Genomic DNA, 24,162 nt, shown 5'->3' on the forward strand with positions numbered 1-24,162 from the left:
AGACACTGCCAAACCTGTATCAATGAATAGGTCTAGAACACAGCTCTGATTGTTTTGTGCAGTAAGCTTTGCCTGTGTTGCTGAACTATGTTGCACACTAAGTACAGTTACCTCTGGCACAGCAAGTTCATTGACTGTCTTTTCTTTAGATTTGCATACTTCAGTCTTTGCACAGGATTTACATTTTGCAGTTTTGGCAGGACAAGATGCATTCTTCTTCGATTTTTATGGCGGGTAGCACCAACATTAAGGTGCATTATCGCCACCTACTGTATTGGAGTGTGGACCAGAGTTTACCCATTTCATAAAAAAATAAAATAAATAAAAATACATTTAAAATTCTCTTAATCATTTGTGCAAGTCAATGAAGAGGCATTGTGTAAAAGAAATCCACTTTACTGAACTCTTACTGCGCATGTCAGCGCGCCCTTTCACACGCACCTACAGATTTCCTTAAAGGGGCAATAAAATAGAACATAACACATCGTTCACTCACAAAATAACTTTTGGTCATTTATTCAACCGCATACCATTTCAAAACCTGTACAATACCTTCTTTTAAATCACTCAAGAATGTCCAGGTCACTCTTTCAAGCTTTCAAGCTTCAAAACATATGTAAAAGCAGCATAACAATATCCTTAAAATTATCCGTATCACTCGTATTCTTAATTTTGGTGTAGAGTATTTTGAAGTCATCCAGTAGGTCGTGTGAGGAACAAACTGAAAGTATTGTGTTTCGCAGGTCATACATTATTGGAATGATGGGTAAATTTCACATTTTCTATTAAATATAATATGATTTCATAACCCTGCCCGCTGTCTCCCGAGAAAACAGCAGTATTTTAAGCAGAGGAGAGGAATGCAGTGCTGCACACGGGCCACATCAAAACTCTGAAAAGCTCTAACTTATGTATTCATTATGTCAGAGTCGTGCTTTTAACGTCTTGTCACTTGAGGGGACGTGCTGGAAGTATGAAAGAGACAGTGAGGGAACAGGAAATCGGCATCATTCTTGTACCAGAAGTTAAAAATGCCATTCCTAATTAATGTCACTGCATCTTGGGACAGAAATCAGCTCTGTGTGTAAGAGACAATGAACACTGAAGCCTGGGTGCCAAATGAAGACATTTGAATACTTTAAGAACCTGAGGGAATAAATGTCATCTCCACTTGTCTTATGAAACCTCCTGAAACATCTCCACTTATGCAACACTTTCAGGAGCAAAGGCCGTTAGTCAGCAAGTTCGGACAGGCCCATTTCTCTGGCCGATTTGTGAGTGTCTGGTCTGTTTGTTCCTGAGAGTGCAGGTGGATTAATGGCCCTTAAGTGCTGACGACCACATACCTGAGATTCCATTTAAGGTGAACCGAAAGGTCCGGGATGGCCTTCTCATCATGAATGCCTGTAACCATAGAGACGGGGACGAAAGTAAATATTAAACATGGATGTCAGATTAAAGTGTCAGTTCATCTGCAAAATTTTAATTAACAGATAGCAGCTTCAAATGTATTTTTTTTTTTTTTTAAATGGATCTAAAAGCTTCAGATGAGACAACTCATATCTCCAGAAACCCACATGAAAGAACACAACACCTATTTTAACATTTAAAACAGGACATATTCGCGAGAGACAGAGAAGAAGAGAATTTTCTATATGTGTAGACACATACAGTACACACAACACTGTACACACACACATACTGTTACAAAAGTTTGGGGTTAATAAGATATTTGTGAAAGTAATTCATACTTTTATTCATCAAAGATGCATTAAATTGATCAAAAGTGACAATAAAGAGTTTTTTAACCCTGAAAATAATGTAGAATGTTTCCAAAAACCAAACACTTATAGTGTTATGTGTGAGTCACCGAATCAATGAATGACTCACAAAAGCAAATCAAGTCTTATTAAATTTTGTATACAAATATACTCGAGATTGTTGAAGCATGCATGTTCTTCTCATAAATGACAATGCAGATAGTCTGTATAGTTCTGTCCTCCATTCCTTTCTGGCGGATATGAATTTATTTACTACTTTTATCAAGCTATACAAAAATAACACCAAACACAGCCTAAACAAATTAAATTCAGGATTATAAAAAAGAGAGTGATATCAATGAAAAAAATCGGAAAAAGTGCATGATAGTGAACAAGGCTGCTTCTCTACTACATCTGAATTAAGCTCCAGAGAATCACCTTGAAAGGGACTTCAAACTCTGTAGCAAATTAATTTACGGATGAAATGAAAGGTACGAACGGTCAAAAAGTAGACACTATCTCATTCCTGCTTGCATCTCACAGAAAGACGAATGCTGCATATTTGCTAAATAACACTAACATTTGAATATTTTATTTATGCTGTGCCTGTTACGCATTGGCTGGTATCCCAAAGAGCCTCTCAAAAACTTATGAGAGGCGTTGAACTATTTTCAAAGATGGATTATTCAACAACACTTGAAACGCATAGAAAAAACAATCCCAAAAGGTCTGCACTTGCCAAGTGCAAGAAGCTGTGCAGAGGAAAGGCATTAGAGAGAGAGAACTCTCAACTTACAGAACTAACAACTGCAAAGGCAAGAGCAAGGGGCAAGAGAAACGGAAAGCTGAACGTGTTTTTGACCATTTGTCATGGGTGCCTTTAGATGCCTAACAACTACGCTCCGTGTTTTGTAAATGCACAACACTTGGATGAAATTGAAGCAATTTTTGAAGTTCTGTAGAAAAACTTTATTGTTCAGCAATTGGTCTTTAAGTGGCCAAAGATCAGGCCAAAAGTCAAAGGCTATTGAGAAGATCCATTACTTTCTTAAACACCGGAGATCTCAGTTAGGGTTTATTATTGAACACACTCTGTCTCAGATGTTTCCCCTAGTATTCCTTGGGATATATAAAAAGGAAGACTTGGAAGAGTTTGAAGAGAAATATAATTTACATCATCAATTATGAATGAATGAATGATGAATGAATGATGCATTTATATAGCGCTTTAATGTGTATTGCTGTACACCCAAAGCGCTTTACAATCGTGGGGGTCTCTCACCAGTGTGCAGCATCCACTTGGATGATGCGACGGCAGCCACAGGACAATGGCGCCAGTGCACTCACCACACACCAGCTACAGGTGGAGAGGAGAGAGAGTCATAGAGCCAATCAAGTGGATGAGGATTATTAGGAGGCCATGATTGATAAGGGCCAGTGGAGGGAATCTGGCCAGGACACCGGGGTTACACCCCTACTCTTTATGAGAAGTGCCATGGGATTTTTAATGACCACAGAAAGTCAGGACCTCGGTTTAACATCTCATCCGAAAGACGGAAATTATCATTTTGAAATCTTCTTTTCATTGCAGATGTTCGTATCTTGACAAATCTGAGACATTGGTAAGATCTCTTCTGAAACTCTAAAGGACAGACATGAAAAGTAAGAACCTTTTCTCAAGAGAAAGTCTCATTTGATATCCATTCAGTTTCAGTCTCTTTGTTGTCAGGAGAAACACGTCTATCTTTATTCTCACTTCTTTTCTTTGGGATAAGCATTTGAGCTGCAGAGTCACTCATTCTCTAAGATTCTCTGAGAGAAAGGTGGCTCATAATGGCCACTGGCTCAGACAAGGCAAGCAGTAAAGATTGGGGTCTACCACAATGATAAATTAGTGGGGAAAAAAAGCAGATGATTCATGCCGTTCATCCATCTCTGCCTTCACTGCCATGAGGAACTACACTATTATATTATTATCAGCCGTATTAATCCTACTAATTACTGATAAAGGTTCTTTCTTGTTCTGGACAGGCCTCATTTCCCCTCATGCTAAATTCTGCATTGCTGTCATTTTTAGGATAAAAGAAGAACAGTTTCCACAAGAAAGAAAAATGTCATCTTTTACTCACCCTTACTCAAGCTTTCAAGCAAAAACACCATGACAAATACCATAAAGTACACACACAGAATATTAATGCAAATTTCACAATTTCCACAGGGGGGAAAAATCCCTTTCACAACCCTCTCCTGAGACAGCAGCAGAATTTTAAAGAGATAGTTCACCCGTAAATGAACGTTTGGTCATCATTTACTCCCTCTCATGTTGTTCCAAAACCAAGCTTAAAAACGGATGTTAAAGCACCATAAAAATATTCTTGATCCATATGATTCTTATGCTTTATTTCAAACTATTTTAAAGTCAACTGAGAAGTTTGTGTGAGGAACCAACCAAAAGTTTTACATCAAGTTTTGTCAAGATACCAAAAACACATTTATATCTCATTTTGTGTTCAGCATGCAGGTTTAGAACATGAGAAAATGCCAAAATGTAATTTTTGTGTGTGAACTGTCCCTTTAAAAAGACAAAACTCTCTAGCAAGTTTTCTGTGAACAGGTTTGTATGCCATTCCTCCAAAATGAAATGTCAGAGTTCATGATCACTGTCTTTTTGATGTCACCATTTCCGTTTGTCATGATCATCAATGTTTTTGTCCTGGCTTCCTAAGCAGTGCCGTATGAATGAGATTTGTGGGCGTTCATGTGCACGCACCTGCTGAAGGAGAAAAAGCCCCATCATCCCCTCTGATAGACTGCAAAATTAACCATACGGAGCTTCTTCTCATCCTCTACTTTTAATTTGGAAAGGAGAAAATGATACAGAGAAGCTGATATTTATTTCCTGTGCTATCATTCACTCACCAGTGAGTCAGACATCCTGAGAGGACCACGCAGTGTGCCGAGATGAAGAGAAATGGCATGAACACTCATATTTACAGGCCACGTTACTGCACCGTAATGTTTCCATTCATTAACCTGTGCCAGCTGTAATCGTGGCATTCTGCCCCTTTTCATTTGGACGCAGGACAAAACCACATGAATGAAAGGAAACTCACACAATCAGAAGTGCAGCATTGAGGATGATTTTTCTGGAGAAGGGCTGTATTAGAAAATAGAGTCATGATAGATGACTGTAATTATCAGAGGCCGAAAAATGCTCCCACTTATAGCAAATCAGCTTGCGCTTTGTCTCTATCTGCGCTTCGTCCGCTCTAAAGTGGCATATGAACACAGTGCAGCAGTTACACAATCAACTAACTTACATTTGCTATTAAGGCCTCTGTCAATGTATTATTCAATGATGTGCATGGATTGTCATCGGCCACTACTAAGATATCAATAAAGATATCAAAACATCCTGATTGATTGATTTAGAAGGGACCAGAATATTTATATTTCCAAATTAATGATATTGTTTTTAACTTTTTATTAAAAGAATCCTGAAAAAAAATTTACCTCAAAATTTTAGACAGCACAAGATTTTTTTTCTCTCCTTCTCTCTTTTCCTGTCATAATAAAAAAAATGTTTCTTGAGCAGGAAATATTATTAAATATTAAAATGATTTCTGAAGGATCACATGACACTGCTTAAAAAAATCAGCTTTGCCATCACAGGAATTTATTAAAATAGAAACAATTATTTTAAATTGCAATAATTTTTCTCAATATTACTGTTTTATGTATTTTGGATCAAATAAATGCAGACTTGTTTGGCATAAGACTTCTTTAAAAAAAAAAATTTTTTTTAATTAAAAAATTAAAAATGGTACTGCATATTCTAAATCTTATTGTCTTATGCAAGTGCATTTATTTAGTTTTAGATACATTTACTGGAAAAACAAGACAGAATACAATTACAATTAAAAAGATTATGCTCTTCAAGTCTTGTTCTCTGCCAGTCTGTCTTTACTCTCTCTCGCCGACTTTGACTCTTTTTTTCTGCTTTCTCACCTCTCCCTCTCTCTCTCTCTCTCTCACACACACACACACACACCCTCTGTTTCTCTCTGTCTTGCCCTCCCTCTGGTCTTCTCCTTTTGTTCTCTATTGCTGTCGCCCATGACTGACGTGCAGGAAAGAATCTATGTATTTTTATTAGCATTGTGATTGAGACCGTTGCACGTCTGCTGAATTTCATTATTCAAAAGGCCACTGATGCTCCTGGATACTAATGATGCCACGGTGTACGGGCGTATCTGTCTTTTTCATTTTCTCTTGGATGAGCCTTATTAAAACGCTCAGCTGAATCGGCATGGAGGACATGCTCTGCTTTTACAGGAGGTCACTCTACCTCATAAATGCAAAAAAAGGCATCGCAAACCACCATCGGATTTAACAGACTTAATGAAGTGAGGACACATACTGTAAGCACATTCAACAGACACATTAAAATATATGAGATCCTCTAAAAATACCGGTTTACTATTAAAACGTCTTGTAAGTTAGCAAGACTGTGTCTTCGAGGATGGAACATAAACATCTTACCACCTCTGCATCTGTGGTTACAGAAATTCTCAACAGAGCTTTTCTGTTGGATAGCATTCTCCGAGAACTCCAGACTCCATCCTGTGGGATACTAAAGCCCAAGTTAATACAGTTATCATTCATCTCTTATTTATATTTTTTATAATAATTTACATTTTAAGAAGAATCACACAATATAGGCTGAGGCAAGTGGTAAACATTTTCACAACTCATCTCAAAGCACTCAGCTTCATGTTGTGACTATAAAAGACACAGTGAGAAATATTAATGACTGTGTTGTGAGGTAGAACTTCAAGCCCTGTGAGAGTGTTGTTTAATGCAGTTTGCCTGTAAAGGTCTGATCTAGGACAGTCAATTTAATAATGTAAATTTAGGATGATTAGTTATAAATATAAAAAATAAGAAGATTCTTTTCCTACCAATGACGTGCAATGGCGATCAGTGCTGAAAAATAGCAGCAATGATGCAATGGCCAGAAATATTATATATTTCTGTCTGTATGTGCATCACCAAAACAAAATATTTAGGGCTCCAGACCAAAAACAAAAACAAAAACAATGAGGGGGCCAATGGCTCCAAAAATTTTGTAGCCAAATGACTTTTTAGTTGACCAATTACAAATTTTTGTCAAATTTATTCCTGCGATGGCAAAGATGATTTTTCAGCATCATTGCTCCAATTTTCATTGTCACACGATTCTTCAGAAATCATTCTAGTATGTTGATTTGCTGCTCGAGAAACATTTCTTGTTATTATCAATGTTAAAATGTTAGTTGTGCTGCTTAATATTTTTGTGGAAACTATAATATTTTTTTCAGGATTCTTTTTGAATGGAAGTTTAAATATGAATAATTTTGCCTGAAAAAAAAAGTTAATTATTGTGGCATTATGTAATTATATAATTTGATTATAGTTCCAACGTCACCCACTTTACCTTCAGTAACTATGCTAAAAATGGCCAGATTTTGAGAATATGATCCAAACTCTGTTGGAGTACCTTTAATCATAGGTTATGGTTAGTTTTCCGAAAAATAATTCATGGTGCAGTGTGGTAGTCAGTTGCAAAATCAGCAATGTCTCTAAACACTTCACTAACTCAAATCAAAACTGCTTTGAGAATATTTTGACAAGTTCATAAGAGTCACTTGTTTCCAAATCAGACATCATGGCTTTCTAATGATATGATGTCTGAACATTTGAATGTACACAATGTTTTGCCAAACAGATTTTAAATTATTGTCCAAATGTTTTGAATTATCTTCATTTGTGGGCTTTTCTTTATTTTGATTATTTAATCAGCATATGATGTTATTAAATAAAAAAATTAATCAACTGATAGCCACACTCTGCAACCATGGCACATAATTTATAGCATTTCAACCTGGTCTGAAATGCTATTTTATTACCTTCCCGCCAGCACACAACACCACAAAAAACTAACAATGTCTGTCCTTTCAGTCATCAAGGGAATGAGCACATGGGGTCAAAGTCTGGTGCATGAAGTCTTTTTTGATAGGTCTGCTCTTTCAGTCACAGAGCAGACGATAGAGCTCTCAGAGGCAGTGTAATCCCCCAGATTACCTATTCCCACATCCAGGTCACGACTCTTCTTTTCCCCGCCCTCACTTTTTCATCAGGACTGGTGTTCGGTGGCTCGCTGTGTGCCTGACTCACAGGTGAGCTGCCAAGGGAGGCTACGGAGGCCAGAAGGCTTGTCTTTTTCAGAGGAAAATAAATGTAATCTCTCAATTGGGGCTGCTTCATACTGGGACTCTTCTCAAGGTCATTTAAACAAAATGGATGTGTACCTGTGGCGCCACTGGGCTATCCATCACAACGGCTTCCTCAGATGAAAGCTACCCAATATGCTTCTCAGTCCCCAGACTTCCTCATCTTAATGCTGTATTCATTCTGAGCACTGGTGCTTACGCTCACAAAATGGCTAAAATTGTTAAGAAAACGTAGGCAGCTCTATAACAGCTCAGTGGATCCAGGTGACTTTTAGCCATTTGACCTTGTGACAGGCTAAAAAGGACCAAATAAACCAACAAGCAGCACTAGAAAGAAGCAGTGGTCATACTGAATGGTAGTTGCAAAGGCAAGCAAAGAGGTTCATAGCAGAGAAATAGCTCTTTCAAAGCTTGAGAGTCTTACTGAAGATCTCAGTTATGCATCATTTATGTAACTCATAATCTAAAGCCTTGCTGCAAAAAAATAAATAAATAATAATAATAATTAAAAAGTTAAATAAATGAAAAAATAAAAAATCTGAATTACCAGTCTGATTTAAATACGATGAGATAAAAAGGACAAAGACAAACAAATGACTCATTAACCAGTTCTTTTTAGTGGATTAAAACCTTACAACACAATCAGTTTAGTATGATTCATAAATGTTTTGATCTGGCCTTTTTAGTGGATCATTCAAAAAGAATCACAGGAGCTAGCGTCTGAATCAGTCTGAATTCTTTATTGAATGAACTCAGTGAATGCATGAAGTTACTGATTTAAGATCAAGGTATCATTACTTTTAGAGATGGATTAATTGTATCAAGGTTTTCCGTATAATTTAGTGCAATAACTGGGAGGGAATTTGTCATATAAGCAAATTGGACTTGCTAATTCAAATATATCAAAATGAATCAAAATCAAATTTAAACTGAGTTGAAATCTAAACGAGAATTTGTCAATCATAATCAAATCAAGTAAAAAAAATAAATCAAATAAAAAAATCTATACATTATTTTTGTTTGCATTTTTTATTTTTCAGATTGTATGGTTACTTTTAAATGACCATCACTTAACAACCGCCCTAGCAACCAGCCAGAACCATGCAGAACTACATAGAGATGCACTTAAAACAAAACTGACACTACAACACCCTAGCAACATGGAACGACTTCTGCATGAACGAGAAACAGAGAATGCAAATGAAATCTAGTTAGGATTGAAAGAGAATACCAATAAACAGAGTAGAAGGATGTCTGATGCAAGACAGATGGATGTCTGATGCCAAAATATTCTGATGAGGGAATATGGATGACTAACCTGAAGGGGGCATGTGTCCTGAGGCCTTAAGTGGGAGGCGTTAACCCTGCTTTTGAAGCTGTTTGTTTGAAGTCGAGCTTTAAGACTTATAGACACCATTAGGAGGGTTCAGGTAGAGCTAAATCTCTTCTCCTACAGCACTGTATCTCTAGTCACCAGAGAGGGATACCTATCAGACAGTGAAGGAAAGTCACATAAGCCTAAATATACTGTGATGTCTTTGTGTTTGTGTGCAACTGCTTTCCTAATTCCCTCTCACTGACATATTAACCTTTATATTTTGAGCCAGTTCTACTCTCAAACTGAATTCTCAATTAGCCTTTGGCCTGCAAACACACAAATAAAAATCTGCAAATAATAAAGCTGTTGTTTGATTCAAAGTCTTACAACAAGGCAAAAAGGCAATGTTATCCTTCAAAATATGAGAGAAGATGGTCTAATGATCACAACAGAGGTTTAATTGTAATTCAACTGCATTCATATCCCATATTTTAACATGGCAGACTCAAGGCTGCCCATTAGTAATGACACAACTGCATTGTTTTGTCTCATAAAGAGCTGTGTGTCTCCAAATATCTTTAACCCTGAACGGTGCAATACTAATTTAAATCTCAAGTACGCCATGCAGACACTGGTTTACAATTACAGCAGATTTGATTAATGCAATGGGCATACAGATACACAAAGAGATGACTTTCACTTTTCCGTGGGCAAGAAAACATGCTGAATCGTCTGATGCCATATCCAAGGAGCGCAGCACAATGATAAGAGCCAAAGGCACAAGAAAGATTTCAATGCAATTAATTCTGTGAGCCATATCGAAAACATAGGCTCATTGGAAAAGTTTGTGCATACATACTATTCTCTGCAGTTTTCAGCTGAAATAAACACTAGTGGCAGTAAAACAACAACATCTTTAATTACTTTTGACGCAAATTATGATTACGGGGCAGATTATCAGTCATGTGTTTCCCTGCATAATATTATGTTACACCTTAAAACATTTTTACTATATTGCATGAATTGTAAACAAATACATGTTGACATTTGCATCATATAACCAACTCCATATGTGTGGCTTTTCTAATGTAGTAAACTTGCTCCGTAGCTCACCTGGTACAGCACTGCACTTGTGATGCATATTGCTCAGGTACGAATCCTGTGAAACACAGGCTCAATAAAATAGCTAAAAGACTTGCTAAAGTGGCATGGTTGCTTCAATCAATGCATTTTTATCTTTTGTTAACACTATCAGTTAGGTTTAGGGTACGTTTTAGTGTAGGTGGTACGTTACTTTCGGTTTAGGGTAGGTTTTAGTGTAGGTGGTTTGTAATTTTCAAATGCGATAGATCACCAGACAGTTCATACAACAACTAATGTAATAAAACATTGCCATATGAACATTCATCTGGTTTGGATAAAGCTGGGCGCTCGTTTAGTGCCACTCACTAGACATTTCACTTTTAGTATTGTAGAACTTGCAAGAAGGTGCGTAATATCATTTTGCAAGAATAGCTTTTCCAATGAGTTCTGAAAGAAAAAAAAAATCAGTATTATGGTTATATGGTTTATAACTCATATACTGTACTAAAAACTGTGAATGTAAATGTCGGGCTTCACTGTGCAGAATGACAGCAACGTGTCAAAGCAAAGGTTCGACGGTCATACTAAAGAGCTTTTCCATTCAGGAAAGCGGAGCTGACCTTTAGAAGCATTGAACCTAATTCACACTCTCCGGCTCTCTCTGCCACATATGGCACATCAGCTGAAAGCACATTAGAGTGCATTAATTTACCTGACAGAGAAACAAACATAGAATTAAAGAGGAAGAGAGTGAGAGTGGAAGGTGGAAATGACCTTTGGAGGCATCTGACTTAGACTGGGAAAACATACCTGTTTAAACACGCCCACTGCGCACTGTAATTACGTATGACCCATTCTCGGCGGTCGAATATGAGTAAAGTAAGAGTGAGTTACTGGAGTCATTCCACATGGTTTAGAGCATACATTCCTATGGGGACAGGAAATAGGGTCACTGTTAGTGATTGAAACAAAAAGGAACAGGTTAATGCACCAAAAGACAACTTTATACTTGAGAACAAATTCTGGTAGAAGCATTCTTCCCTTATTTTTGTTTCCACGTTTGTCTTCTTTTGTTTTTACCGCCATTTTTTGTCTTCTTCAACTAGTTTTTGAAAGCAACGGCCCAACTGTGAGTGTTGCCATCTAGTGGGCCGACCATATTGTGAAGACACATGCAAACGTGCACAGCCCCAACTGATGACTAAATTAGCAGCAAATCGAAAACCACGTTTCACTTGGATTTACGTCATAATACAGAAGAAAAGACACTTTATGTCTCTACTTTTGTTACATCATGACTTTGAGAATTTGAGCAATACCATTAGCCTAAGTATGACTTTTTGGTGCATCAAATATCCTGCACTATTAGCTGTAAAGCACGTTTTTTTTGTTAGCTGTTAATAATGTGTTTCCTTTCATATGTTTCATGTAAGTCATTTTATTTACTTATATTTCGACTATAAATAACATTCACTGGGCTTTATTTCTGAAAGCAATACAACTGCATGTATAATTGATACATTTCCTATATTGCTTCTGTTCATTTTCTTTCAGCAGTGCTGTTAATGGGAAAAAAGAAAGTGGGAAGAAAGATATATTGGATTAGACGTAAAAAGAGCTGGAGTGAAGATTCATAATAGAGCAAAATGGAATGGATGGGTTTTTCAGTCTCTCTAGCTCTGTGACAGTGGCTCAGCATCGCTTATAGTGTGGCTGCAGTTATAACCAGATTAGGTAAGAGATTATGCCTGGGTCATGGGAAAGTCGCCACATGGAGGTCTGAGCCCAAGCAGTAGCCCACTGAAGTAAAAATGAGCTGAAACACACCGACCTTCAGTACTTCTTTCTCCAGCCAGTCTCGCTCCACAGGATTTGTTTGGGCTTTGAAAAAAAAACAATACACCAGAACGACACTTCGTTTCAAACAACACGAGTGCCAAGTAAATTGAGAGCTCGCGTTTCAGATTCACATCCAAAAAAAAAGGATTATTAGAGGTTCAAGAGGGAATTGGCACCCATGACATCTATGTAAATCACAAAATAATTCTAGAAATCGTGCTAATTTAGGCCAGAAAGTACTTTTAGAATTTAAGCACAATACAAGACACACAAAGATGCATCACGCCAAGTTTCACATATTGACAAGGAAGATTAGCGCCAATGACATTTGATGATGTCACTGACATCAAATAGCTCAATAGCTCCAACTCACTGTATATAAAAAAGAAACATTATTTAATACAATAAAATAAAAATTAATTAATATAAATTATTTAAAAATAATATTAATATACAATTTCAATAACCAGAATTGTATAATTTAATCGATAGCATTATTTTAAAATTATTTAGAATAAAAATGAATAATGATTTTAAAATGTTTTTTTTTTAAATAAAATGTATAATTTCCACATACAACAATTTTTCACTGAATTTATGGATTTTTTTATTTACTACTTTTTTTTTTTTTTTTTTGGTGCATATAATTCACCAGAAAGTTCTAAAATAATATTTTAGTATTTTATACTATTTGAGTATATATTATTATTTTTAATATTTTCCTTTTAATTATTTTTTATATTTGGTGTTAATTTATTTTTATTTCAGGTTTAGTTTTAATAATTTTAGTACTGTACTTCAACTTCAACTTATTTTATTTCAGCTTGCCAAGGTGACATTTCTAATTTTTATGTAAGTTTAAATTTTGCAGCATTATCTTTTTGTCACCTATGAAATATTTCTATAGTTGCAGCTTGCATCGCTTTTGTAACGTCGGTTTGGAATGAACAGTAATTTATGATATTTTTGGGGGCAAACTATCCCTTCAATTTGCTGGAGAGTTTTTTTTAAAGTACACTACCTCAGCTATTCAGCAATGGAGAAAGCACATTAATAACAGATATAGTTTAGATAATACTTGAGTTACTGTTGAGAGTGCAGTTCTTGCAGGAGGTTATGGCAGCCTCTTTAGACCAACTCATTCATTTCTCTTGCTCGCTTTTTTTCCGCTCTCTCCACATAACAGACACAATTACGGAGCTGTTCAGCAGCAGAACTCTCTGCTCTGTCGCATAAAATTTCATTACCTGCATACTAAGTATTAAGAGCTGCTAGATGATTGCTGTTCTCCCTGCTGAATCAGGCCTGCCAGTCTGGAACAAAATAAATAATAGTAGCTTTTCCCAATAGGGCCCTAATTAAATGGGCAGAGAATGCAGGATTACTCGCCATATCTTTTCACTGCTACAAAACCAATGAAAGCCACAACTCTCAGGTCATTGTGACTCTGTCTATTTGACCAAGTTCATGTGGTGAGGTCTAAGCATTTTGTGCCCTCATACTTCACAAAAAAAGGAAGATATGATGTCCAGACCTATTGGCTTTATTTGTTCACAGATGGAGAAAAACCAGGCCAGCCAGTCAGCCTCTCTCTTTTGCTCTCTCTCTTTCTCTCTGTCCGTCTGTCTCCTACCAATCCATCATGAGAATGAGGAATATTTGTGGCCATTGTCAGCTGGATAATCAGGGGATATTTATGATCAGTGAAGGGGGGAGAGATGGAGAGGCGGCTATTTATCAACCAGATCTTTTCTCAGTAAACCCACCCACACAGACTCTCTACATACACTCACTCCCAGAAAGGGCAGATCCTGGCCCTTCTTTTTAATTAGTCATCTTATACAGAAAGAATCCAGAGACGTTTGCATCAGACGGGCCGAGCGTTCAATGAAAATTAAAACAGCAGCACGCTTGAGAGCAGCCAGGCGGGTAGATGAGGTAGTCGAAATTATAAAAAGCAAACTAAATTCACAGCTGAACTCCAGGAAATTGAATTATTCACTTGTGATTGGGAAATGTTTAATTGCACGCATTTTGCCACATGAACGCCTTGATCTCATCAAATGTATGGTCTCACACAGCAACGAGAATGTGAAATATTAGGAATTTGTTGATGCTTGCTTATAATGAAACACACTGCATACAGCTTTAGTGTCAAATGAATGATTAATAAAACCTGATACTGACACAATTTTATTTATAGTTATTAGCAAATAACAGCTGTTTCAGTCCTGCTGTCTCACTCTCTACCTTTCCATTTGCACTCTTGCACGTATGAAACTTAAACAATTCAAATTTTAAACTTAGCTCTGCCCTCCTCTGTTACTGTTGCTTGCTCAGAATGTCCCAAGCAAGCAACGAATCGAAGATTAACATGAAAAAAAAAACCTGCTGTAGGTGGTAATAACATGATGGATGTTATTCTTACCGATGCTGAAATGAAGTGTGACATTGCAAAGCAATTTCATCTGACATTTTTTCTTTAAATGAATGGTTAAATTATCCAGTAACATCATTAAATTTTGTAGTAGACAGAGCAGATTTATCCCTGACATTTCTACAATACATTTATTATCTTACTGTATAAGCACTTTAGTAACTACAATGCTTACGATGAAGTGTCAACTAAATTAATACATAAAAATGTAAATGCAAAATGATAAGAATTTTAAAATACATCTACACTATCAAAATGTAGCCTATGTTTGTTTGTTTTTTGTGTGTGTTTTTTGGAAAATGAAAATACTGTAAAATGTACTCTATTTAAGTGTTCTGATAAATCAAAATCTTGCAGAAATTATCCAAAAATAAGGTAAAATTTCTCAACAATTATTTAAAGACTAAATATATATATATATATATATATATATATATATATATATATATATATATATAATTATTCATATAAAATTACTATGCATCAAAATGAGTAATAAAATAGTTTATCAAAATTAATTGTTAATTATTATTATATTAGAAAACAGAAAAATCGTGTATGATAATATTGATAATAGTTGCTACTGTAGGATTAGTGAGTACTTTTTTTTTGCAAAGTGTCAAAATGGGGCATTATATTAAAAATACACATCTCAACATCACTGTGTTCTTTTATTACATTGAGTTGTTTTTTTTAATGCAAGCAAACGTCCTGTGTGTACATCCCCTGGCCCCAACACATCATTTGCCCATTAAATAAACTTATTGCAGACAGATCTGCAAAACCCTGCTGCTAAATCTCATGAGCAAATACAAACATATGAAAATTGAGATGAGGGGTTGTAGAGGAGCTGTCCTTGTCACCTGGAAAATGAGGGATGAGTCTTCTCATTTGCATAAATGAAAACAGGGACAATGGCTCTTCTGAAGACTCTCCACATCAATCAACACACACGCTTTTGTCTCACCTATTGTCAGGGTGCTGTCAGCTCGGGCCGCGGCACGCTAAATGTGAGCAGCCGGTCTGCAGTCTGCTATTTGCATACGGGTTATTGCTATTCTGCGACTCCAGAACAGATTATAAATAATTCGGCATAGTCTGTAAGGGCACGTGGATCAGAAGATGTTTAACCAAAAGGAGTCCTGTGGTCTCATTCATTATGGAAATTAAAGGCTAAATTCAGAGGCGGAAAGGCTAATGAAGGAACTCTGACATCCCTTGACATGACTTTTAAAACTAGTGCAGTTTGTGTGACTCACAGCTAGACGAGAGAGCTGAGAAGCAATGCTAGAGGAATAAAGACTGTTCTCTCATTTTTATTTTCTTTCTCTGGGTGTTTTTACACTTGGTTTGATTCAGGGGTCTGAGAGTTGTTTGCATATATTTTGACATATATTAACGCTTCAAACTAACTGAACTGAGACTCGGATGGTGTGGTTTGAATATAAACAACGCTATCTCACGTCCAATTCGTACGTATTTTACGAGGTGGCTAATTCGTACGAATTCGTACGATTTGTCTAAACCCCAGTGACGGGTAGGTTTAGGGGCAAGGTTATGTGTAGGTCATTCGTACAAATTCATACGAATTGGCAACTCGTAAAATACGTACGATTTGTCAAAAATCGTATGAATTTGTAGGAGCGAGGTCGTACGAATTCGTATGAATTAGCCACCTCGTAATATATATATACGAATTGGCGTGAGATTGGATATAAAATGCCTACTGAGTAAGTCACTTTCTTGCCCCCCCCCCAATGAAATGAATAGGCTACTATTTTTTAGTTCAATAATTTTTAGTAATATTTCATATTGTTAGGGGACTTTCATCACACAGAGCAGCTCCGCAATTGACCTATCGGTAAGCCCCGCCCCCTTAGTTACTGTTGCTCCATAGACTCACTAACTTTAACGTTAGCTAGTTTTAGCCAGAGATACCTTGCTAAAGCACAAAATAACATTAACGTTCTGCTTGAGCAAATGAAAACTGTAACTTAATGAGTGTATGACAACCAGAAAATTAATGTTTTTGTCTTCATTTGTATTGGGGTGAATACTTAGGGACATTTTGCTCTGTTTTGTTTGGATTCAGGAAATCTAATAAAATAAATGATATTCCCCATCCTCTCAGGATACCTGGAATCAGTGTTACAAGTACCACAGGCACATCGTTTTGCCATTTTTGAAGCATAAACCCCATAAAACCGATGCGAGCTTCGGATCGCCCAGTGTTTCTCTATGGCCCTGAAACCTAAAGATGTCCGAGTTCCGCTCCCCGTGCAACTGATACTCGACTGCCATTGGCTAGTCTGCGTTTGAGGGGAGGGGCTTACCGATAGGTCAATTAAACATGACTCATACTCTCGAAAAACGACTGCCCACACCGATATGGAGAAATAAACACACTAATTATACAGTTTATTAATCAGTGAAATATTGTTAGGGGACTTTATGGTGTGAAATTATATTTATGGAATAGTTATGATCCATAACCACTTTTCAAGCAAATGAAATTTCCAACTTAAACTGTCGCAAATCTTGAATGCTTCAAAGCACAGATTTTGGCAGATTATTGCTTTAGTAAAAAATAAATAAATAAATACACAAACATTTAAAAAGTGAAGAAGTTTAAAAAGGTTTACTATTAAGAAAAATGCTTTTTTTTTAAACATTATATGAAAAATATATATTTTTAAAACATGTTTTTACTCTAAAACTGCATGAAAATCAAAGTCATAGACAGTAGACAAATCATGATCCAAATTTGAGGTTAGTATCTAAAAAAAAAACATTCTTTCCCAATGTTGTCTTGAACATTTTTTATTTGAAAATTAAGTTGAAAAAAATTAAGCTTATATAACTTTGAAATTAACTTGTTAAAATGTATTCTAAACTACTAAAAATGGTTTATTTATTTTAATTTATTAAATGATATATTGTTCATTATAAATATGTTGTGCATGTAATAAAAATTGGAATAAAAACAATAAAAATTGTTCAGTTTAGTTACAGCAAAGCCATGTGAAATAAAGAAATAATGATATTCTCAAGAAAAAGGTATTAAACAACCAAACATCTCAGCAGTATTATGGCCCCATTTTGAAGGACACTGGGTTAAATGTGTAGGAGGGGTGATTGGGGGAGCTGGGTTGGGTGACAGACACCAGCTACTTGCTCTCCTGGTGTCGGTGCAACTCTATCATCCTGGGCCAAAGAGAGTGGAAGCAGCAGGCGGCTTATTGCTGAGTAAAATTCAATAGGGGCATAATGATGTCTCACAGCTACAGCCAGAGGTGGGCTGATAATAACTGCTGCTGGAAACGTGCATCATCATTCTCTTCACGGCAGAGAGGGGATCTTTCTCTCTCCGCTTCACTCGTTTTCTTTTCAGCGAAGAGAGTGATATGCCAATCACGGTCCTAGTAGGAGCCCAGTCATCACACAGAGCAGCTCCGCAATTAAACATGACTCATACTCTCGAAAAACGACTGCCCGCACCGATATGGAGAAATAAACACACTCATTATACAGTTCATTAATCAGTGAATTAGCGACCGTGGATCAGAGATGAAGTACACACAGAACAGGTTGGGTTAACTTCTTTGAAAGTAAGTGTTATTGCACCCTCTCTACTCTAATGAAGTCGTGTCCATCGCAACGGAATCTGTGGAGATCCTTGAAGTGTATGCACACTGACAGCAATTTGCAGACCGAGTTCTAGCTTGAGAATCAACAGCAATCTGTGGCAATTGGACAAAGCTGAAAGAGTTCAACTACTGCACTCATACTCAGTTATAGGCTATCATATTATTCCAAAATAAATAAACATACATGTATAAAACAAATGTGACTAACCACAATTAATTTGAATGTAGAACTAATAAATAAAAAATACAAAAAAAATACAAATGTCTGTGAGTATTATATATATATACACACACACGCACACACATATGTGAGTGTATGTGTGTGTGTGTGTGTGTGTGTGTGTTTATATGAAGTTATATATATATATATATATATATATATGCAGGGCTGGAAATGGGGGCGGGGAGTCCGGGAGTGAATTTCGAGAGGGGACGGCGTTTCATTTCCAACTATTTGGAAATTAAAATGATTTCTATATTTTATTCATTCAAAAGACTACGAAAGCGATCCCAGTTCTGCATATAAACGTAGCGCTGTGTTTATGGTTCGCTGCACAGTGCAGTCTTTTGCCATTTAATACCTGCAGACTGCAGCCAATAGAAATGCTTCTCTATCGCCGCGCGTTCTGATCCTCAGCACAGACCGTGAAGGCAGACTGCAGTTGTTGTCATTCATTGTAACGAACAAAGTGTAGAGACGATGTAAATAATATATTAAGTGTGCAGTGTAGAGAGCTTCATTCATTAAAATATAAGTTTGTGAGATAGCGACGAACGGAGGGTAACAGCTTTTTAATGAGAGTTTGCAAATGTGAAATTGAATTTATACAGCAGTTTTTGATTTTATACAAAAGTTAAGTGACTTACATTTTAGGAACACTGTTGTCTATTTTGCTTTATTTCGTCAACAAAAATATATTTAAAAAACAAAGTCACAGCTGAGCCTCTGCGCAAGTCTTTGACACAGCGTCAAGAGTTTCGTTTATGAATGAATCTTTGCTTTTGAACAAATCTAGTGAGTCAATGATTCAATGACCCATTCATAAAGAGAGTCACTTGCTTCGTTCCTAAATGAATCAGCCGTTTGAACGAATCGATTGAATGAATGATTCAGTGACAAAGACTTGATGCCACCTACTGGCAGTTTCTGTTTCATTTTTAAAGTCATTTAATTCATTGAAATTTATATATTTAAAACATTAATCTCATAACATTGTTATTATGAGATGCATTAATGCCACAGTCTTGTCAAAAATTTCTTAAATTCTGTAAATATTGCTTAATGCCACATTTGTGCTCTTCTGTGCCATGCAAAGATGAATTGTTGATGCTGATTTAATTTGACTGGAAACTTATTCTTCTGTTATATCTCATTATTTTCATTTAATTTATTATTTAATTACATTTTTTTTTATAAAAGTTTATAAATCAAATCTTTTTGGCACAAAAGATGACATACATTTAATAAAGTTAGAAAAATGGCATTACAAAGGTTTAAAAAAACAAAAAACAAAAAAAAAACTTTTAAGGAGTCAAATAACAATAGGAAGGTTAATTTCTGGGTCATTCCTGGGATTCGGTAATATTTCAGTCCCCCATAGTTTCTAAAGTGGTGGTTCACCAAAATGAATTGTTAGAAGCTTTTCACAAAACTTTGGGATGCCCATTATAATTAATAAAAATAATTATTGCATTTTTATATTTTTAGCATAAAATAATGTCTTATATCTATCTTGAACCAAGCATTTTGTAATGTCCCTGAGTTTGTATTAGAAAATTAATAACAAAATGTCCATAGTGTCTGTGATTTTTGGCAACAATGTAAGCATTTACTTGTGTTCCTTTCTTGTAAAAAATATTTTCTAAAAAAAAAAGCAAAATATTTAATAAAAAAAAAAAAAAAAACCAGACTGTAAAGTTATGTCTCTCAGTCTGAACTCAACCCCGTCACACTAACCATTCTTTGCCCATAATAATTTGGTCTCCACTCATATGTGACTTCATTCAGGTCTCTTTAATAGTGGTGCAGAAAAGTATATACAATGTGTTTATTTTATTGCTGCCATATATGGTCTACTCTCCTATGCTACATGAGCAGCAGTGGCTATTTTGTGTGAAAAACCACAACCCCGTCACAAATATATGTATTTCTCATTGTTACAGGGTTGTAAACTTGTGACAGGGTTGAGTTATTTGCTTCATTTATTAATAATTTTAATGAAAACATTTTCAGTAAATATATATACTCCAAAATCATGACAACTCATATTTTTGTTTTAAATAGAATTTTTGACATAATATGTCCACTTAAACGTAGACAAGCATCATACATCAGAAACTGTGCCCACATTTGCAGCAGAAAGACAATGTTGGCCATGCAGTTATGTTGACCCAGAAACAATTTAATTTAAGGCAATGTATCCCTTCAAATGTGTTACAGTCTTCAACCCCATCACACCTTTTCACATTAATATTTTTAGAAAAATATAGGGAAGGCAATTAAGAACGAAAGTATTTCTTGCTGATTACCATCTGACATCTTAAGGGCTAAAACAATACAATTTTGTTTTTAGTTAAAATTTTAAATTAAAAATATTTTTTACAAAAATAAAGAGACTGTAGACACAATTTGTGTATTTTTGGCTTCAGTCCTATAAAAATGTGAAAATGATGATAAATGTTATCATTAAATTGTTATCAGGGTTTGTTTTATAACAATTTCTGTGTAAAATCCTTTTTAAACCAATCCCATTTTGTCCGTTACAGGGCTGAGAAAAAAAAAAAGCTGGAAAAAAAACTCAAATTGATAAAAGGTCTTTAATGCCTGAGGTGGGAAAATATGATATTTTGAATATGATATATTAAAAAATATGATGAATATTTTTTGGAGGTTTGGTATGTGCCTAATGATGTGGGGTATTTAGAAGTTGAAAAAGTTGAAATGTTACAGAATCCCAGGAATGACCCTCCTGTCATTGATCAGAAGGTCTGTTCCTATTTTTTTTTTTTTAAGTAAGAGCACTAGTGCTCCTGAAAAGAAATGTAAGCACAGAGTCCTCAAGAATGTAATATTAAAAACTAACTGCAAACGTTTTTGCGAAGTAATATGTGCAAATTCACACACTACGTATCTTTAATTTGGCCAGAATTGATGGGTGCTTGTCTAAAAATACAAGATATTTTAGAGAAAATATTAAATACGTTGTTAATAAATGTTATTATAGATTATAAATAATATATTTATAGTCCCCCAGCTTGAGTCCCCCCAGTGAATTATGGCCATTTCCACCACTGTATATATGTATGTATGTGTATGTATATACTATATAATAAAAATAAAAGAAAAAACTTTACACAAATCTACAGTAAAGCCCCTGTACAGATGCAGTGCCTAAGAATCAAGTTGACTAGCTAATATTGTCAAGTCATCAGCGTGAAAGTACCTTTAGAGTTTCAGAAACTGACCTTATTCCATGGCCTGTGTCCCAATGTGCATACTACCCATCGTAAATTCTATGTGACATTAGTAATTTTCAATACTATTTAGGGCAGATAGGGTGGACAGTATGCATCAGTGGGGTTTTCTTTAAGACTGCAAGGGAAGCTCGGCTTCCCCTATAATGTCAAAAAGTTAATGGTCAAATATGTACTATTGTGTTAACATTTTATTGACTAAAAATGCGTTAGAACACGTTCATCTCGAAGACGAGTTCGTTCAGAATCAGCTACATATAGCAGGTCGGCTGACTCGATGTCCTTCTCATATATTCCCGTAGCGTCCATGCATTTCTCTGTTGAAGCCTAGCGTCCATTGACTTCAATGGGGCTGCTTTGAACAGTTTTTTTCAGTGCTTCGAAACTAGACGGTCATTGGATAAATGCTGCGATTATGTCCCGCCCACGGACGCTCAGCGTCTCTGGGGGTGAATGGAGGAGTGGGCGTGCCTGGACTCCGGGCTTCTGCGTGATGATTGGAGGGTCTGTCAAAAGACTGCATCTCAGTTTGATTGACAGCGATTTTGTACTATAAAAAGTCTCTGACGCTGAAGCTATTCGAGCTCAGTCCCATAGCAGCTTTGCACTTGGTTCTTATCAATTATTATATTTTTTAAATTCATTTATAATGTTATGTTTTAATATACATGCTGCTAACTCGGAAATTTCAAGATATGTGAGCAAAAAATGCTCCTGACACTTAGGCAATAGGACACGAGCAAGAGCGCTGTTTTTGTTTGGTTCCAATCCAAATCCGCGTTGATTTAGGCGAATCACTGATTCACTGAGCCATTCATAAAAACAGTTAGTTGCACACACACTAACATACATCGCGCTAATGTTGTTAGCGCTACTCTGACGATTTTATCAGTAGTTTAACAACTTAAAAACTACATGACTTCTCACAAGCGAGGAAACAACAACGGCGCTGTTCGTGAACAACAGGAACTAAGTTTCAATATAACTAGAGAGACATTGCTGCCGAACACTATTGAGAGACGCACAGAGGTAATTCTCTCTCTGGCCGTTTCTCAAACGGGAGGCTGCATCCTCTGGAGGTCGCATTTGTAGGCTGCATATGTCACAAAGAAGATCTTATTTTAGTATATTAATGGTTATAAATTTGACCATTGTTCTTAGTTAAGTGTAAATTGTTGTAATATGCTTTTGACTCGCAAATGTGATGCTCAGTTAACTGAAATAAACCAGGCTTGATGACGTATGCAGCCTACAAATGCGACCTCTGGAGGATGCAGCCTTCCATTTGAGAAATGGCCAATCTCTCATATCTTACTTATTAACTGCATTAGTCTGTTATCAACAGCTCAAGCCTCCGTTACTAGGTTTAAAATGGGGTTTTGGAATTAGCAACGGAGGCGTTGGATGAGATGCATAATCCTACTCATAATAGCGATTTAATGGCTCGTTTCCACTGAGCGGTACAGTACAGTACAGTTCAGTAGGCTACAGTAGGATTCGGTACGGGTGACCCTGATCAGGCTTGCGTAGGTGTGGTGTATGCCGGAAAGTAGCGATCGACGATAAAACGCGACAATCAGCACAACTCTGCCTCTTTTTGTTAAATGTCAGTTTTAATGAACAATAATAGCCATTATAAAAGTATAAGTACAAAGTATAAGAGGCTTATATAGACCATTTCAACGGCTATTCGGCTGTTTAAGGAAGTGGCGTCTTTGGTCCTCGGACGTTTCCGGTTAATGTTCGAGCGCATTCAAAACAATGGTGGCAGGCGCTTGATACACAGTAGGATTGCGATAATTTATTTAATCCTGCTGTTTAAATTGTGATTGAGATCCTTGTTGCTCAGTGGTTGGGTGCTCCCTCTGAGCTGGAACTAACATTCATTTATAAATAATCGGAAATTAAAGGGTTAGATTTCCGAGAAACGCACCTGGATTGCAGCAGTGAAGCGAGAAGGCAGAATAGCAGCAGCTCTAGGATATACAGCGAACATTTCCATTCAGGTAAGGAAATATTGTCCCCCCTCTTCAAGTATGATGCAGCATTGTGTTTCCATCATTGTTTACATGCGCCTAGCGTTTTGATTCTTTTTTTAAGTGAAAAAGGCCAAGCTTTATTTCCGTTTTATTGCAAGCATTATGAGGGCTTCAGATATCTTGTCAGCAGATAAATGCAGTGCGTAACACATTATAGAAATGTATACTGTAAATTTGAATGTTGTATAGTGTAACAGTTAACTGCAGTAGTTTACAAAAGGTAACGGTAAAAAAAAAGTCATCACTTATTAAGCTTGTCTAATGTTAATTCCAACATGTGCTGATGTATTAAA

The 24,162-nt window shown here is 36.2% G+C and overlaps 1 long non-coding RNA gene across 2 annotated transcripts in view; it reads right to left on the bottom strand.

Moving 5' to 3' along the window:
* Nucleotides 1–1,030: 1,030 nt before the first annotated feature.
* Nucleotides 1,031–24,162, bottom strand: part of LOC131548431 (uncharacterized) — an 81,767-nt gene continuing 58,635 nt past the window's right edge. Inside the window, exons 3-4 of one of the 2 annotated variants that reach the window (XR_009273151.1) lie at nt 11,244–11,361; nt 1,031–1,404 (exon numbers count right to left, since the gene is read on the bottom strand). This is a non-coding gene — a long non-coding RNA (uncharacterized LOC131548431). The remainder of the gene's footprint in view (nt 1,405–11,243; nt 11,362–24,162) is intronic. The other variant, XR_009273150.1, reaches the window with a different exon arrangement.

The sequence above is a fragment of the Onychostoma macrolepis genome, chromosome 10 (assembly GCF_012432095.1).
Source record: "Onychostoma macrolepis isolate SWU-2019 chromosome 10, ASM1243209v1, whole genome shotgun sequence".
Classification (NCBI taxonomy): domain Eukaryota; kingdom Metazoa; phylum Chordata; class Actinopteri; order Cypriniformes; family Cyprinidae; genus Onychostoma; species Onychostoma macrolepis.